The sequence below is a fragment of the Pecten maximus genome, chromosome 3 (genome assembly GCF_902652985.1).
Source record: "Pecten maximus chromosome 3, xPecMax1.1, whole genome shotgun sequence".
NCBI lineage: Eukaryota > Metazoa > Mollusca > Bivalvia > Pectinida > Pectinidae > Pecten > Pecten maximus.
The window spans coordinates 15,949,382-15,969,450 of NC_047017.1; the positions used below are offsets into that span (position 1 = coordinate 15,949,382).

At 34.8% G+C, this 20,069-nt stretch overlaps 1 protein-coding gene across 14 annotated transcripts in view; it reads right to left on the reverse strand.

Moving 5' to 3' along the window:
* The window catches only part of LOC117323345 (ankycorbin-like), a 108,478-nt gene that overhangs the window by 73,597 nt on the left and 14,812 nt on the right, over nucleotides 1-20,069 (reverse strand). Inside the window, exon 1 of one of the 14 annotated variants that reach the window (XM_033878519.1) lies at nucleotides 1,126-1,475. The exons of the other annotated variants lie outside the window; for them this stretch is intronic. The gene's annotated coding sequence lies outside the window, so the exon portion shown is untranslated. Of the gene's footprint in view, nucleotides 1-1,125; nucleotides 1,476-20,069 lie in introns of those variants that run through there. 14 annotated transcript variants of the gene reach the window in all.

A 20,069-nucleotide genomic window follows, 5' to 3' on the forward strand; every position in this document is an offset into this window, starting at 1 on the left:
ATTCTCTGTTTTATATGATACTTCTAAATATATCTTTCATTTGATTTGGGAATCAACAAAAACAAAAACAAAACAAAAAACAAAAAAATTGTGGGCATTATAGAAACCACGTATAAAATATTTCACCTTTCACCAGTCATCGCGATAGACAAATAACGATTTGTTCTTCCTCGGCGGAAATGTTTACGTTTTTGATTAATGTTAAAGCGTTTCTCATCGGCTCCTATCCAGTTTATCATAATTATACGAATGACAATAGATGCTGATTTTCGAAATAAACCAGTAAAATACTGTGCGTCTGCTCTGGCACTGTTCATTAACAGAAAGTGATTTAAAGATTTTATTTAACTCTGCCATACTTATTGTAAGCTTCAGTTTGAAAATTTTAAGAGGATTACATACGAATTTATATATAGGACACATTCTATCGACTCTCTGTTTTTTACCTATCGCCTAATATGTTTTGTGGTCACCTCAGGGACGAGATACTGATTGGAAATTACAAAACTGTAAAATCGATACAGAACTTGTCGCTAGACATGTAACATAGCTAGTTAGCATTAATTGATAGAGTAATTACAATCCATTATTTCATCAATTTAAAAAAAAGATATCTTATCTGTTGGTACAATATCTTTTTTGTTATAATATGTTTATCATAATATCTAGTGTATAACTACCGTACCCTTGGTTAATATTTGACTATACCAGGTTAATACAACACTTTATTGACCTCACCAAAGGTCCATAATTGATAAATGCATGTATCTCATGTGATGTGTAAGGCAAAGACAAATGCATTTGTGATGGACAACAGATACATGAAATGGAAAACAACTTGTGTATGTGATAATTTCTACATGTGACATATACGAAATTATATAAATCATATAGAAAGTCTAATGAAAAAAATATATAAATTTTTAAAACTTTTAAAACTAGATCGACATTGCTCTACCATGGATAAGCGAGTTTGCTTGTTATATCTTGTCACTGTAATCGGTAGAAACAGTAGAAATTTTGATGTGCTCAAGATGTACAGGGCAGGTTTTCTTCATCTTTCCATATTTCGTTATTATTTTAAATACTTTAAAAAACACCAATCCGCACTAGAATAAAACTTACCGTTGAATGTTGTTAAATCCTGATAGATATACGAAATGTTCAATTAAATCCCTATTGTCTACAAATTATCCCACATGTATCACAAACTCAGAAGTCCCGGGCCTAGCTGGACCGACACACCCGTATTGATGGAGATCGAAGTTCACACTGTGAGTCTAAACCAATCCAGAGGGTATCGATATCCGATCAGTTATTATCGATACACGCCTGTATGTGTCGTACACAGCTTCTGAACAAATACACAGAAACCTGTGGATAAGTACAATCGCTTCCGAAATCAATTTCCAATTATTAATGGAACAAACCCAGAGTATATCTACCCAGAAACGTAATACGTCCCCTTTAACTTTGCATACTGGGTATTGTTTGTCGTCTACAATATTTCAGTGTAGGTCCTTGGTAGGTAAAAATGTACTGCGTTACCCGTGACCGCACTTTGACAATGAGGGGCTTATATAGCCACCTACACTGAAGGTAGTGTGGTTAATGTAATAACTCTTTATAAATTTGTCAAAATAATTAACATAAATTTGTCTGTTTTGTTTATTTTTCTTCATTGACAAATTATTTATTGTTCAAAATGATTTCCCTTTAAATGAATCATGTTTATGATAATAATGAAGTCATTTTTATCATCCCTGCTGAGCGCGTCAATAGACTGCATGGTTTGCCAAAAAACAGAAGTTTATTATTACTACAAATATTAAAATATCTGTTTTCATAATATCTCTGATGACAATTTAGAAATATATATAATAGGGGATATATAAATTCAGCGTGTCTTCATCAATCCCAGTCTCATCTTTAAGCACCTGCCATAACAACGGTATTTTTTTTCGTATACAACTACAATATATCAGTTGATACAAAATGTATTTGAATTCTTTTCTAACTGTTTCCTGATAATAATGATTTTAAAGACGCCAATATCTTTTTTCAATAAAAGCATTTATTTCTAATTTGGTACATTTGTATATCAAAATAGATATAGGTATACTTCAAAGAGATTAGCCGGCCTCTGTTCTGTTGACCTCTTCATTGTTTGTATCATATGCTCTGTGGTTGTTGCGTTAAAGTATTTCAAAATGGTCATATATAAATTATGTATCTAATCAGTGAATTGCTCGATATATGTTTATTTGTTGTTGTTATTTTGTCCCCATTAAATAATAACAATGTAACAGTCTCTCGCAGATTCAATCGTTAAGGAATGCGTGCAGCCTCTGAATATCATACAAAGGACATTCATATACGTTGTAGATCAGAGTCCATTTTCTGAGTGATGTCGACTGTGTCGTCAAATTGATTCTAATCAACCGTATTCACACATCTCACAGTTATCTAATTAGCACCATCCGTTTTTATACAAAGGACGGTTCATATAATGATTTTATTTTTTAACAACCATAACTTGTATTTCAACTACACCGAGAGTATGATACAACGAAGAGTTAGTTAATGGGCCCTATATATTGTAGAGATATTTGATAATCAAAATTATTTCCTAAGAGCTACGGTTTTCTTTCGTCAATCTATTGTTACTGGTAGCAGCGCTGTAAGATTTAAATTTCAATTATTTATTATTTTGCCTTTTATAAAGGATTATAAATAACTTTTCCTCTTTATATTACCATAACAAATATCAAGGTCATATCAAGGTCATATGTATATTACCAATATACGTCTCCAGTTCCACTTTGTTAACTTAGTTTGTAATGAAATATTTCACACCAACATCGAGAGGCTCGCCCCTTTCACACACCTGTCCTGGAGCTGTTGGACTCGCCTAGTTACCGACACACACCCTCTCCTGTTCATTGTAGTCGTCCACGGTGGAAATATTTCTATTTTTTTTATCTGATATAAGAAATGTATAAAGTCTTTGTTCCAAGACCTATCACTGATATATATAACGTGTATATGTATTCAGCTTGAGAGGTGGAAGTGTAAAACTCGATTAGGGAGTCAAGCGGAATCTTACCTTCTCGTCGCTCTTCTCGTCTCATTCATACATGTGTATACGCAGTTGCGTTCATGGATAGCACTATGAACACAATTGGTGTTTATCATACCGCATTATTCTGTCAATTTGACGATTTGGAGTCGGCATTGAGTATATGATGTAATATAACGTACAGCTTTGATTCAACAGCTCAAATGACTTAAGATGACTTAAAAGGGTATTGGTGCGAATTTCATTGTACAAAGTTTTTAACGCAAAAACACAGACCGAATAAATTTTCCTGGTATTCTGAATATGAGAATACCTCCAGCATGTTGTTGTTCAGTGAAGTAGCCACCAGCTATTACAAAAGAGACCCAACCTCGAAATGACCCTGACTATTATCCGTGCATACAATCAATTAGCTTACATTTTGTAATTATTTAAAAATTTAAAAAAATTCCTCTCTCCGCATTTTATTATATTTCTAATTACATGTACGTTGGATTTGAACCATTCAAGAAATATATTTGCATGTGTTCACATAACATTACACAATTAAATTCTAAACCTGATGATTATAAGATTTTGGTGACCATCAGTCAATGTTAAATATAAAAGGTCGCCATTGACAACTTTTAAATTAGGAAAAAAATGTCTAGTAGAAAGTAAAAAGACACACAAGGTTTCTAATACCCAAATATGGAATATATACCTTTAACTGGAGAGTATGGTTTTTGAAAATGCAGAAATTGTGTCATACCTTTTCCTCACTTTTCGGCATTAATTTCCCTTTAATTACAGTTAGGTTGCAAGCATTATATTTTACCCCCTGTAGTGTCAAAGAAAATATTGGATACAATTTCTTAGTTTCTATGCTGATGGCAAGAAAGTTATAGTACATTAAACAAAATACATATATTAGGGATATTTAAAATGAAATTCAATCATCTTTGACCCAATTAACGAACATTAACTTGTCAGATTTTCAGTAAATATAGTTCCGGTGGTCCTGATACTGTGGTGAGAAAGATTAGTCCGATAAAACTCGACAACCGTGTCCGTTGTAGTGATCCATTGTTCTGAGGCCCATTAGATAGAATCTTTACTGAACATTATAGCATATACCACAAAAACGACATGGGTATGTACTCGGGTATGACAAAGCAAATTTTCACACTTTAAACAATGACTATTTGTTCACTTTTTTAAATGCTTGCCATGAAATCGTCATTGAAAGTCTAATTTGCTGAAATTGGAGGTGAATTCGGTATTTTTTGGACCAACGCGTTCAATTATAACATACCCCAGCAATGTACAAGTTGTATACACAAACATGTGTATGTTGATTTGTTTGGAGGAGATATGGGACTCAGACACCCACTCCTACTGGCAGAACATCACTGCATCACGTTTGGGATGATGAGATCCCCCACTAAAAGCGCATGACGTCATCAGTAAGTTCCTGGACATAATGCATTGTGAAGAAGCCATTTTGCGCAGAATTATTGACGAGAAAAACGAACTGAACAGGAACAGGAAATTAAAATGAAAGATAATTGGTCAATTGTAATAGTGCGTGTGCATTAAGGAAGTTTTTTTTTTACAATTTAATTAACAAACCTTTCAACGAGTAACGAGAAAGACGTGTCATTTAAAGTAAACGTACTTCCGGATCAAGTCAGCAATTACGCTGTCACAATACTGTCATACACGAAATGAACTATTTTTTATTCATTTTACATTTTGAAGCAAGACAATAAATACTGTTATTTGCGCAGATTGAAATGTATTTCCGGAAAAATTCTCTTCAACTTAATCACATCGACAAGTTTTAGCCATTCTGTTGATTATGAAATCTCAAATGAACTGTTACAGATGTGCATAAAAGAAAGAAAGAAAGAAAAGATATAAACTTGAAACTAGTACCGAGATGATCTATGGGTCGGACGTATGAACATTATAAACAAAATTAATGATAGCATGAAGACAATGGCGTCTATGAAACGTCACGGCAACAACTACATGTATCAGCTGTGGTGGGCGCCGTCAGAAGACCCATATAGTGCAATTCTTCGTGCGTTCTGAGAGCTACATTGATGTAGATTGGACGATGGTGGAGCAATGTCGAATTCCTCTAAATGGTTAGGGTAACCATTAATTGTTGGCGTATTGCCTTGGACTTTCGTGAGAGAAGTCCGTTCATTAAATACAGTTATTGGTCACATCCACGACAAACAGCTGTATTTTCTGGACCAATTATTCAATTGTTAAACACTTTCATGGGTGAAATGGTTTTATTTTTTCCCGTTGACTGATTCAGACAACACAATATTTACGACTTATCTAAGGCAACCGTATGTGTCAACGCCAGGTCTACAGACCATCCCTAATACCTACTACTTCTCCTCTCCCTCTGTTTTTATTGCGAAATCTCAAACTATTCAAAGTATTGTATATCCAGTCACCAGTCACGTTCGATAGAAATTCTAAGTTAACGGGACTTCCCTCTTTAATATTTGGGACATATCACGTTACTACTGTGGCCTAGAAAGGGCGTTTCCTCTTCAATATTGGGGACAGATGAGGCGATTTAACTGTGGCCCAGATGAGGTGCCTTAGATCATGGGGGAGTTTAAATCTTATGGTCGACATTATGGTTTAATTCTCTTTTATATGACGTTAGACATGTCCGATGCTCGTTGATATCCAGCTGGATCACTACCACTGTTCTCATATTGAGGACATGCCATAGCTTGGATTAGCATGGCGGATGTCGTCGATGAAGAAGACGCTTACTCTACCGGAACACCCGGTCGTATTTTACTTTTACTTTTTATTCATGTTAACGCTCGTTTTATCGGTTTCCAGCAAATAATTACGATTTGGTTTAAACATGTATAAATTCTTTTAACATTGACTTCTGTGAATGTTGTCATTAACATCGTTGTTGTGACTTAAATTTCTAACTTATGCAGTTTCTTGATGACACGTGTGTTATTTAAGTTTGATTTTATAATTTTTGGTAATGGGTTTTTACAGTACTTTTCTGTTTATGTTATACATACATGTATATTTTGTACACATCAGACAGAACTTAAATTAACTTTAAAAAGTTAAAGTAAGGGCGACAAGCATGACAGTGGGCCACATTGTGGAGTGTTTTCTGCCATGCACGCGTGCAAATCAGTACCCCCTGAAATATCAAAGACATTGTACCACTAATGTACGTTTAAATGTTAGTTTTTTTCTGTGATAATGCAAACAAGCAAATTTATAAGTAATGTTCAAGTACCCATATCACACTTACTAATTATAAATCAAGAATGAAAAGTACAATTGTCATTCTTCTCTGAACCTTCCTGACATCCTGCGGTCAAGATTAACCAATCACAGACTTCCTTACATCCTTAGTGATGTTTTACCAATCAAAAGCTTCCTGACATCCTGTGATCATGATCGATCAATCACAAGCGTTAATTCTGACACCATTATTAGTCTACACGCGGTCATGACTGACAAAAACTTTTGAAATTCTAGTATAGCTGAATCAGGAAGTTTCCTTGTTCTGAGCTATTCGCGTGGTTTTCATTCGAATGCCCCCGAGTTTCGACCGGAAGTCACTTTAATACTTTATCTCGCCTGTTTGATTCTGAACATAGGATATGTTATACAAATACGCGTTGTTGTCCCGACTGAACAAACGAATAAGCGGTTACATTTGAGCATTTACAATGCTTATTTTCAATTTTGTAACAGTGATTTTCTTAATTTTATATGCGATGAACACTTTAAAATGATTTTTGCATCACTGTATACGTATCTATATCGGTGAAATAGTTTTCTCCGACAGGCTTTATGTCTTTTGATAATGGTGATATACGTCAAAAGCAGCCTCAGCGCGAAAAGGCTCGATAGGACGTGAAACGTATGTAGCGTCGGCTGCCCGATCACGTGATTTTTCTCGGGTACTCAACTCTCCTTCCACAGTCAAACCCATCGCACACTTTAATCTGAGCAAACAACTTGTTTCGCAATTGTTGTAAAATACATTATGTAGAAAATGTTCACTTTTTACGCTTTTTTAATTTCGTTTTTTCGCTGTGAAAAGACGATATGTCTTGCTGGTGGGAACGACGAACTAACACTTATTAGTAAACAAACACTAGCTATTATAGCTGTTTTAATCAGATGACAATGAAGCAACGGAGTAAAAAGAGGTATTTGAATGTTATTTAAATATGTAATAAAAGGAGATTTGATGGTTCTCCGTGAAATACCATATATATTTCACAAGACGTTTGTACAGATATTCTTTATTTATAAAAAATCCCACCAAAAACAAGAAATATCTTTAAAAAAGATAAACGGCATAGTTTAAATGCTGGTGTTTATAATATAAAACTGCTGGTGAAATAAATGAACGAACTAATGTGTTTCAGCACAGATAACAAAATGATATCATTTTGAATCAATTTGGTGATAATACCATGGGTTATTTTGTATGTGTATGCATAACATAGCACGACACGTGTTCTAGAGTTCAGTTAAAAGTTGGAATTATAACGATTATCATTATACTCGGATAGGGTTTGATTGACGAGGATTGATGTCCTTGTTCCGGTTATAGCCGAGCCTCATTCGGATCATCCTCGGGTTTGCTATACCTACCCGAGGAGTTTCGGATGAGCCGAGGCTAGGACACTCTCAGATAGGGTCAGAGTTCAGAAGCGTAACTACCAGGGAACTGTGTTCACGTGACAACCCAGGCAAGCCAGGAAAATCACACTTGGTCTCGTTTGGAGACGTTAATCCCACTATTTAGCAGCCTTCATATATAAGGCAAAACATTCGTGACAGCGTTGGTGTGCAAACCTAATGATTTAGAAATACATTAATTTACTAATTTCATTGAAGATCAGACAAAGGGTACATATAAAATATCAAAATCTGTACATTTGAAAATTAGATTTCTGTGTCTAGCTGCGTTCAGAAAGCTGTGTTTCATTATATTCAATAACATTCCTAAGCATACGTATAGTAACGTTCACCAAACGTTTGAAAGCAAACGATTTCCTTAAAAGTATTGATTCATTTCCGCATTTTACCAACTGTCATGTAGTGAGGAAAATTTCAATAGTGAATTTTGTACTCTATGCGCATATAAAACTCCGGACCTGTTCTTTTGGTTGATGTTTTATAATTCATTTTAAGATTAACAGTAACAAATATGTAAATCGGTTTCGGGTTGTAAGTAGTCCTTTATAGGAATGACACCAAAGGGAGGATGGTGGGCTAAATCAGACCCCAGAAAAAATCTAAATGTTACTATGCCCAAATTTTAAATCATATTTAAATGAGCAATTTAAATATTATCTCCAATTTTCACTATTCGCTCATTCACTACATGTACGTTTACCAATAGATGATATAGGCGCTTAATTTACTTTTCTTAATTGAGAAAGTATCAGATTATTTTTTCTACAAGTTTCATGCAATTTGTGCCGAAATACACACACACACATATTTGAAAAAAATGTTTTTCTCGCTGTGTATAATTGGTATAATGGAATGAGTTAAATTATAATTTTATGTTGTATTGTGTTTCGGCATATTATCGTGATAACATATCTTATATAAGATAATACATTTTAAGGGGTAGGAAATCTAACGATGCTATATAGTTTACATTCAGCACGTATCTTAATATAGCTGTTAGATTATCTGACATGTGTAAAAGAGCTTTCAGATACCCCTTTTCCTCGTGGAATTAATTGAAATCTACTTTTACCTGAAATGGTTTTACATGTACGTCTAACTGCAAAAAAGCAAGTATGTGTACTTGAGACATATTTAAAAATATAACCTGTTTAGTATAAAAAAGATAATCTGAATTGTATAAATAAATATGTATTGTAAAAGGGAATGGTAGGAGAGATAAACAGAGAAAATTAGGAGAATTTAGAAAATAGTTTGCTCTATTTTGAAGGTACATTACCAAAAAGACTGATTGATCAAGACAAGAGAGGTGGAGGACGCCAAACCGGAATCAAGTTAATAATCATTCAGTAGAGTAAAGTTACCAAAAAAATATTATTGAATTATTCTATTTTTTTCTTTTGATTTAACTTTCTTATGTTTAGGACTTAACGTTTTTGTATCAAAGCTCATTTTAAACTTATCGAAACACTTTTAAGTCTATATTAGTATATATATCTGGCCTCTTTTTTATTTGATAACTAATTTTGAAATTATTTGGATTTATTTTCATTTTTCCCATATTTTGTGTAAACCGTTGGATATCAAAACTCAGTTTTGTGTGCTATTTAGAATTTGCTTCAACCTCTCATATATACTCATATCTTAAAATGCACAAATTTGGCATTGATCTTTTATGTCCTGAATGCTCTAAAATGTTAGCGTAAGCATTTTGCAATTCTGACAACCAACAGGGTGCTTTGTTACATCAGGTGTACCATTTTGACTTGTTTCTTATGGTGATGGTTCCTAAGGGGCGAGCTGAAATTTCTTCCAAAGAAACAGGTCTTCGGATTTTTCTTGATCCCACTATTTAACCGACCGATTGATTGCGTTCCCTACCACGTAATGACTAGTTATATCAATTAGTAGGTTTGACTAGAACCATCACCTAGGGACCGCATACATAGTTTGTGTATAGATAAGCTCATATAAATGACAGATTTTTTCTTTCTTTGTTTTTTTGTTTTTGTTTTGTTGAAAACTGATGTGTACGCAACTGCGTATTTGTGTATAGACAGCTACACATGTACGCGCCAGAATACGACTGCATTTCAATCAGAAATATAATTTTATTAATGTGCCATTTGAAAAGATGCATCCACTTATTCAGCTTGCATTCAATCGTATCTACATTTTGCATTTACCGCTACATTGACCAATCACATACTTCATCTTGACCAGTAACGCCACCTGTCGCGTCATTTCCGCGGACAAAAGAATATTATACCGCTATGCCGAAAAATTATTTCAACGTTGGAACACAACTGTATTTGATACATATATCAATAGCATTTTAAGTACATATTATTTTTTGTAATAAATTGCTTGGTGTACGTAAAAGTACAAGTAACGATGTGGTTTATCTTGAAGTAGGTAGGTATCTATTAAGAGTGCTACGAAAAATTGGAATTATGAAATATTGGATGAAACTGAGAAACTCCCGAAATTATATTTCACAGTCTTGCTATGACGACATGTTAGAAAATAATGATAGATGGATGTTGAATATCAAGGAAGAATTATATAGAATAGGTTTCGGATATAAATGGGAATCACAAAAGGTTGACATTAATGATCTTCAAATGACAAAGGAAAGAAGTTTTGATTTATATGAAAGAGTGTATAGAAAAAAATATATTGTCCTCTAAAGGAATTTTATATCAACATGTTTACAACAGTTATAGTTTACAGAATTATCTGAAAAAGCCCATATCAGTTGAATACTTGAGAGAAATAACTAAAATTCGACTATCGTCACACACTCTAAATGTTGAAAAGGGTAGATATCATAACATTGAGCGACACCAAAGAGTTTGTCATTTATGTGACATGAATGATATTGAAGACGAGTTCCTTTTTGTATTAGTGTGGCCTTGTTTTGCAAATTTAAGAAATACATTCTCCAAAAGTTATTTTGTAACAAATCCAAGTGTGTACAAATGAGAGGAATTGCTTCATACAAATAGCCCTAAAGAATTGACAAGTTTTGGTAAATGTATAAAGCTTGCTAATAACCTTTGACCTTCCAGTTACGCTGATACTGATTACATACCATATCGATAATCACTTAATAAGCCTGACAGTTTTAGGTTTTATACAAAACATTTTAAACGAATGCGGTTTAATGTACATGTATATATGGAATTCACAGTTTCAATGCAATTTGAATCCTAAATGGGTAAAAGTTAAAGTAAAGCAAACGGAGGTTGGAGATGTCGTCCATTTTCCGCACCAGGATCTTGCTGGACTGGATATGCAGTATTTTTATAGAAAATCCTTCCGTTATTTGTAGGTATGATTATGCCTTGTTTAATATGGTGATAATTATGTCATACTGTTTCTGTATACTATGACTATATTGTCTGAAATAACAAATTATTTAGAAAGTTTTGGCGTCAATTATATATTATATACCTCTTGTTACACGAGTTGAAAATAATAAATCTTATAAAACGAACAGCGACCGTTTCACACTCTTATCCTCATCCTTTCCTTACATGACATCTCCAATGAATGAAAACGCCCACTTCATAGTTAAGTAGGAACTCCAATGGCTGCCTTCTTCATTCAATGGAGGATATGCAAAAGTAGTTTGTAGATAATACGGTGAACTAACACTGTGATACAGTGTACTAATACTGCATCACAGTGTTAGTACATTGTATCACCTTACATTTGCATCATGTCAAGCATAGGAAAGGCCAATTGGGGCTTAGGGGACCTTTGATTACACAGCGGTACATATTCGCACCTGTGCTTGAAAATAAAAGTGCAGTTGTTCTTGCAAAAACCTACACATTTATACCAAAGGAAATCGATTTTCCTATATGTACATATATTTTCGATATATTTTTATATCGCTGCAGCCGTTTCATGTTCAACAAATTTGTTTAAATACGTTTCAGAGTATTCTAAACATTTACATATTAATTTTGTTTCAAGAAATAAAAGTGAAGTACTTGGATGAATTGAATTTTACTTCATTCCCTGACAAAAATGTAGGAGGTAACTCTTGTTTTGTCCCCTCAGGTAGACTAAGTACAGTTCACCCCTCCCCAGTACTAATCCCTACCCAAGTCAGTACCTCTATATACTAATCCCGACAATTATCTCCGCCGGACACTCCAACCGCCCCGGTAAACGGTGACGAACTACAGTCAGCACTTAATGTATGTAGTATTGATTATTTCTATTCTTTTTACATTTTATTTGAATTTTCACGTTAACTGCAATTAGTCAAAAAAGAAAAACAGGGCATCATCTTAAAATCACCGAAACCATATTCAAAACAATACCTTGATGTACATCGTACAAAGCCTTCACCGACACAATATATCTTCTTTTGCAGAATTATTTCGTTGGCATTTCCCATTTATATAGATATCAGTCAGGTTTCCAATCAGGGAATATTACTGTTAATCTGTAACAGAATGTGGGAAACCGCTACTGTCTAGTTTTCTGTGACATTTACAAGACATTCAACAGAGTTTCAACTGTGGCATGGGGGATTGGAAGTGAACATTTCTGCAAATATTTGTATTCCATTGTCTTTGCTACTTCCCATAACTACGACTTTTACAGGTCAAGTAAATTGATTCTCCCTAGTATAAAGTCTCTTACAATTTTCTCTGTGTATGTCCCTTATAAGATAGTTTACATCATTTTCTCTATGTATGTCCCCGTTATAAGATAGTTACATCATTTTCTCTGTGTATGTCCCCGTTATAAGATAGTTACATCATTTTCTCTGTGTATGTCCCTTTTAAGAAAGTTACATCATTTTCTCTGTGTATGTCCCCGTTATAAGATAGTTACATCATTTTCTCTGTGTATGTCCCCGTTATAAGATAGTTACATCATTTTCTCTGTGTATGTCCCCGTTATAAGATAGTTACATCATTTTCTCTGTGTATGTCCCCGTTATAAGATAGTTACATCATTTTCTCTATGTATGTCCCCGTTATAAGATAGTTACATCATTGTCTTTATGTATGTCCCTTATAAGATAGTTACATCATTTTCTTTATGTATATCGCTTATAATCCCCGGCCTTTAAGTTTGTTCCGTTTTTAACTGCATATCTGCATTTTGCATTTACCACTACATTGACCAATCACATACTTCATCTTGACCAGTAACGCCACCTGTTGCGTCATTTCCGGGGACAAAGAATATTATACGGCTATGCCGAAAAAAAACAAAAAACGATTGGCATGGCCCTGAGAACAGAGTGGTTTTAATGCTGTAAACTAAATGATGAGATATATGTATACAAGAGGTTAAATGACCGACCGAACACTCTGATGGATTGCCGTAATTCTTCGATCGCACCGTGTCGATTCCCATTAATGTCCCTATACGACATTCCGGACCGCGGTAAATAGACTGGACCATTGTTTATATGGCCATTCGCATGACCCAGAGAAATTTGTAACATGAACTAGTTAAGTGAGGTGTAGCGACCCTCCATCCCTCGATCACGGTACCGACTGACACATGTCACATTAACATGTTAACACTTTCTTCTGTGGGCTTCCAATCAATGTAAAGAAAAAATGTAAACTTTATTTATTTTACAACAATTGCGAAACAAGTTACATGTATATTAACTTATATTAATCACGCGGGTTGGCCCGGATGGAAGCGCGCGAGGGGTCTTACTGTGGGGAGGAAACCGGAGTACCCGGGGAAAAACCCACGCGGTCGGGCAGGTGACCTCAAACCTTCTAATGTCTCTCATGACACTGCCTTACTTTAAATTTGACTGTTCGCACTTGTGAGAAAGACTTTGCATTGGTTTCTGCCCCCTGGTCGTGCTATACCAGAGTCTAAAAAATGGCTGTTGGTACCTATCTCGTTAAGATGACATCGATGAGCTATCGAATTTTCTCTGCATACATTGTACATATATTTCCCCTGAAGATCTACATGTATATAATCTAGAAAATGTACATCCCTAAAAGATCATATCCATTTTGGAGGCCTTTATCCCTATAAAATATATGTCTATACGATTTTCCCTATTAGATATATATACATGTAAGATTCTGTCGATAAAATATATACTCTTGTAAGATTGTTTTCCTACAAAATATTATATCTCTACGGGACCCCTAAAGATTTAAATCAATATCAGATCTAAAGTTTTCCCGATAAAATTCTTATCCATATATAGAGAAACAATTTCTTAAATTTTGGGAGAAGCATCCCTAAGATGATAAATGTATGTTTAGTTGTAAGTTTGTGACTGCCAGTCATAATGCGTCACTTGGTAATGATCGATTGTCCTGATTATGATCAGAAATCTTTTGTCACGTTACACGATGGTATGTCACGAGACAATTACTGACCCAAAAACTCGATACACTGGACTGTGTTCGTGTTAATTGTCAATTTAAAGGATGACATAAGATGTTGTTGTGCCATGATTAACCCGTCCAATGCTGTGCTGTTGTTCCTTAAAAACTTAATGTATGAACGGCGTCTCTTGCTGACGTTTCATAGCATTTTATAGCTCATATACAAAATAAAAAAATTAACAGTTATGATCGCTTCTAACATCACATAACACTCTTCATTTTTCTCTTTTCAATATACATTTAATATTTTTTGTTAGTCACAGTAAGAAAATATATCATGACGAATTTACACTGTATGTAATTTGTACAATGAAATATTTTTTGTTGTTATTATTGAGACACGTGTATTCTTCAAGGGGCATAGTCATAACGGAGTTGTCTCCCTTGTCATATACGTCTCTGGTACAACATCAGTTGAATTCAAACCAATAAAATATAGAGAATAGGTGAAGTGGAATATAGAAAGGTTTATAAATTGAAATCCCAGGGGCTTCGAGGGAAATACCTATAAAATGTGAGAGCAATATCATATATCATATCATTTGTAACGAACCCCTATATTGAAATTAAATCCCGCTTCTAGAAGGGAGACAACTCTTGAAGACGTATCACATTCTCTGATAGCAGTTCATACAATACACAAGTCGACGGGCACGGGAATCAAATCTACGCTTAGCAACACTATTAAGTCAGAACAATCACCAGTTCTAGACATCAGGTACATAATTAATGCATGTGTATTGTTTATTTGTTTGCCGCCCTTATGCTGCACATTACTGATGAATTGTTCCGTAATCTAGTACAACATGAACTTGAACTTGAAATTATATAAAATGCTTACTCATACAGGTCTACAAGGATTGATTTCTCACGTCGGTGACCTCCACATCTGAACTCTAATCAATGAAAAAAATGGGGACAATGTAGAAATATCGATGAATAAAGTACGCAAATGTACATGTATTTAAATAGATATTTTAGAACGTTAAAAATCAATTTAATCCCCTGCGTCATATCTGAATTGTCAGATAAAAGCTCTGTGCAATTCATTCAACCCTTACAGAGATCTTTAGTGCGTTTTGTTTGTTAGTTTGGTATTCAACACTGTCAAAACAGACCAAACATCTCCGTGTATTTTGCTTGATAATTATAACCAATGTCTGCGTTTAATTTTAATTTCTTGGTCCATTTCTTCAGAGAAAGCTAGACTATAATTTATCGATATCACGAGTCTAATGCCTTTACGGAGATATACTTGTATACAACGGTATTCAATTCAATCCAGTGAAATTGTCAAAGGCTGTTTTGTATATATATATTTTTTTCCGCATGCTTTCTTTTTTTATACATTCACCAGTAGGACTAAAATCGACTCGGCTAAACTGAATGTTTTTTCATGAAAGTTGTTGGCAATAATTTTCAATCACAGACAAAGCCCAATTATTAAAACGTTGATTTACATTTGCTTGATCACACATTTATTTCCAGTGAAATATCAGAAATAATCAATAAAATAGAAATTTCATCATCACAAGTAATTACAATGATTAAAGCACATTAAGACTTTATATCTCAAATGTATTTTGTAGTATTCTATCTGTTACTATGGTAACATGTTACCTGGTTACATGATACGAAATATCGCCGCTCAGAGAAACTTATACTTCGCACATGAATCACATATTTTAAAAAAAAGTGTTAATTACGATTGGAGACCTGTCAATAATTCCTATCTAAAGATGAAAACAAACTGGGAAATAACTCTTTTAGATTATACCATAAATATTCCTCAGATATGATTTCAAACAATACCGACAATATTCATAAATTCCTGAAAGATGCACTATATCTCCGACAAAGAGTAATTAAGATGCTTGTAAACAAGAACAGATTATAACGTATACTTTTGTAATAACCAAACGTTGTATATCTTACACTATTACCACCCTCCAAAACTTCGAGGTTCGGCTTTTTATCTTTTAAAATCTAACGTTGATAACTAATTAATTTCATCCATTGCCTCGTCTCCATACAATTTGTCAGTAACTTTCGGTCGTACCCGCGATCACCATTAGGTTGCAGTATTTTATCATTTGCCGGTCTAAATCAGAAATGTTTCAATACAGTGTTTTCCATTTTATGTATTTTGTGAGAGGCAGTGTGTACGCTCTCGATGACGTCAAATGTTTGTGTGTAATTATGAAGAAACTCATTCAATTACATTCTGGGTGGTAAGAACGAAGCATGCAATATAAAAACTAAAATTACACGGCTGCACCGGAAGAAAACAGCATCAAGGGATGAAGAACAGCGATGAAAAGAATGCAGACAGAAGAACACATACCCCATCATATCTACTATAGATAGTCGACAAGTGTATTTTTTATGTATACATTTTTTCACATTCTGGTCTAAAGTTATAAAGGCGATTTGAGAACGTTAAACGTATATGTAAATTAGTGATTTAATTCAACGAAAACCTGACAAAGTAAACAGAACCCCACCAATGATATGTTAATACACTGTATGGTTCTTTCAGAGACTGATTGATTGGGTTCTAAGTATATCACGGTTCATGTGCCGCAGTGGTTCCACCCAGTAATAAGGCATTGTTTGTTTTAATTGCCCCTGTGGATGACTTAAATCAGTAGATGAACAATCGGTAATTTTGTTTCTGTGTCAAATATTTCCGATTAAGGAAAAAGTGTTGTATACAACACAAACCCTCGATGACGTGATTCTGATACACGGTGTTTCTTTGTCTTCCGTTTATTTATCTTGTTTAACGTCCTAATAACAGCAAGAGTCATAAGGACGTGCCATATTTTGGAGATGGAGGAAAGCTGGAGTACCCGGAGAAAAGACACAGGCCTACGGTCAGTACCAGGCAACTGCCACACGTGGGTTTCGAATTCGTAACCCAGAGGTGGAGGGCTAGTGAAAAGTGTCGGGACAGCTTAACCACTCGGCCACAGCGGCCCCTATTTGTCTACTGTACGTCTTAGACCTTCAGCCTACTAAATTGGACAAGACAAATGTGGTATCGATATGCTAGCAGTGAAGCATATGCTCGCATCTATGACATGCCTTTGAAATGAGTTTTCCCTTGTCCTACCTCCTTTTAACCTTTCACTACTGGTATCGGCCATTTTGTTTTCACAAAACTCAAAACAAGACCACGTGATTCCCGATGATGAAGATGCTAGTTCCACGAAAAAAGACAAGGAGTGAGAGACACAGAAATACAGTGAGCGATTTACTGAAGAAAAAAACAGACAGGGGAAGACATGATGCTGGGGAGGGAGAAAAGCAACACACAAGATGGAGAAAACGTATACTATCTAAATCCAGATCGTCGGTACAGTCTGTAAGACATGCAGTTTGTTGCAAGCTTATTGCTATGTTACGCTGATGAACTTCACTTTTGCGGAGAATCAATAATAAAACATTTGTTTGACCTGAATTGGTTACTTGAAAGTCAGTGCCATTGATCGCAAAATATGATGAAGTACTTGCAATCGTATCGTATTGTGTTTCTTAAGTTTTAAAATAATATCCAAATTCGTGTTTCACCTGTCTTAATTAACGGGTGTCCACAGTAATGAAGTAGGTCTTAATGCAACCCGAATTACTGAATCCGGACTAGGCCGTGCATCGTCATGGTTGTCTGTCACCATGGCAACTTAGTGAAACATGCTGCATCACATTCATTAATCGATAGTTAAATTTACACAATCATCCCTGGCTGATGTTCAAATCGTTATTAAAATAAACACAAAAGAAAATTTAGTCGATTCAAAGAAATGTCAATAGCGTACAACATGCAGACATTTTATACAGGTAGCAACCAACAGCCTACTTCCGGTATGTATGACGTCATAGATTACCATATTTCGATTTCTGGTAAATGGAAACATATTTTTTTCGTCAATATTTGATGATAATGACCCAGGCATAATATAGATCAATAAAACACCATTCGACATCAAATACATTACCAGTGCAATCACTCTACGATGGCCAGCATAACACCGGATATTGGTACTACAATATGTCTGCGCAAATGAAAATGTTCAAATTCTAGCTACTTCCTGAAATAAAACCATGTTCACAGTAAGAAAAGGAGTATTCAATACTGAATCACATGGAGAGTTGCGGATCAAACACATCTTACAGTGTACAGAAACTTCCATGTGACGTCACTCAACATATTTTCTGGAAAGCTAAGCGGTCCATGAACAAAGATGAATTAATATTTATGTCTTCAAAGTGCATCAAGTACTTCATCAATCTACACAGTCACGTTATACACTAGCCCCAACCTCACCTATGTACATGTAGCTTTGAAGTTTACCATTTATAAGAATACCACAGCTCTTGTATAACTTTGAAGTTTATAATTTGGTGTGCTTTTTATCCGAATGTAAATATTTTATTGGAAATGAATAATGTCGGGTGCCTAGAGACGTAACTTGATAATGATACTGGTGTATAATCCCATAATGCACCTAAACCGTCATGCGCCGACGTGACACCGTCCTCATAACATGCATACGTCGATGGATGATATATTGTATGATGTGTAACTGAGTTTGGTAAACAAAAAACATTAAAAAACAAAACTAAAATAACTGAATCTGATATATGGGAGCGTGGTTTTAGGAGAAAATCGAATTAAAGTTCTATTCAACAGTTATTTCATCTAAATGTTATTCAAACTAAGGTACTAAGTTACGAAAGCCAAACTATCTCCACAGTGGTTGTATACAAAATATATGCATAATGTCATTTGCAAACACTGTTGATGAAGGGTTTATTGTCATAAAATATGTATGCGTGGAAGTTTTCTAATTTAAGTTTTCGTCAACCGTATCCGTCAGCGCCCAAACATTATCAATATTTAACAGGAAACTTTTAGACAATACATGTGAAGCTATATAGTGTAATAGGCAAGTGAGGAGGCTCCACAGGGAATTCTGCCGTCTGATGATGCTATGTATTGTTTATGGAACTATTTCCGTCACTACAGGGATTTCATCTGTTTAGGAAACTTCATGCACCACTACTACAGCATGGCGAAATGACACCACGCCATGGTATCTAGTTAACATATATAGTCCTCAAATTTGTGTCGCTAAAACCACTCAAAGGAAAAATCGAGAAGCATGAGAAAAGGGTAATTTTCCAATTTTCCAAATTCAAACCTCTCTAATCCTTAACAATCATATAGTACACAGTTTAGATATGTTAATCAGGGTCTAGGCGTGTTTCTGATTTTGTCACCCTTCACCGGAAGTTTACATTCACGGAAATTCATTCATTCGGAAATGAACGCAGCGATTAGTACAATGATTTGCAAATGTATGAAAAAGAGAATTATCGTTTTATGCTCTTCCTGACGGGAATTCCTTGATACAGGACAAATTTGAAGAAGAGTAAATTTACATTAGTTTGAAAGAAATATGAATGACCCTTTAAAGGAAAGGGAAATCCTTCAAGAAATTGGCGGAAATTGACGGAAATCGACTGTTATCGGATAAGCAATGATTTGTGGCAATGACAGGATGTTTTTGTAAATTGGTTATTTGAGAGTTAACAAACACCACATGAAAGTATACACATTGACTGCTGGTGTAATTTACGGCCAGGTCATTTATAATATTTACCCGGGAAGGAACTACACGGTTTAAACACACGTGTCAACATTGTTAGGCCCACTCGACAAATATTGACCAGACCAATATATACTGCTACATGTACTTAAACCGGGTATATTTGAAGATTAATTTACAGCCGAGAGAAGGTTAAAACTGGGACAAGGCCTGAGGTCATACACCATTAACTGTCCATATGAAATAAAGCGACGTCAGGTCAAACGAGCA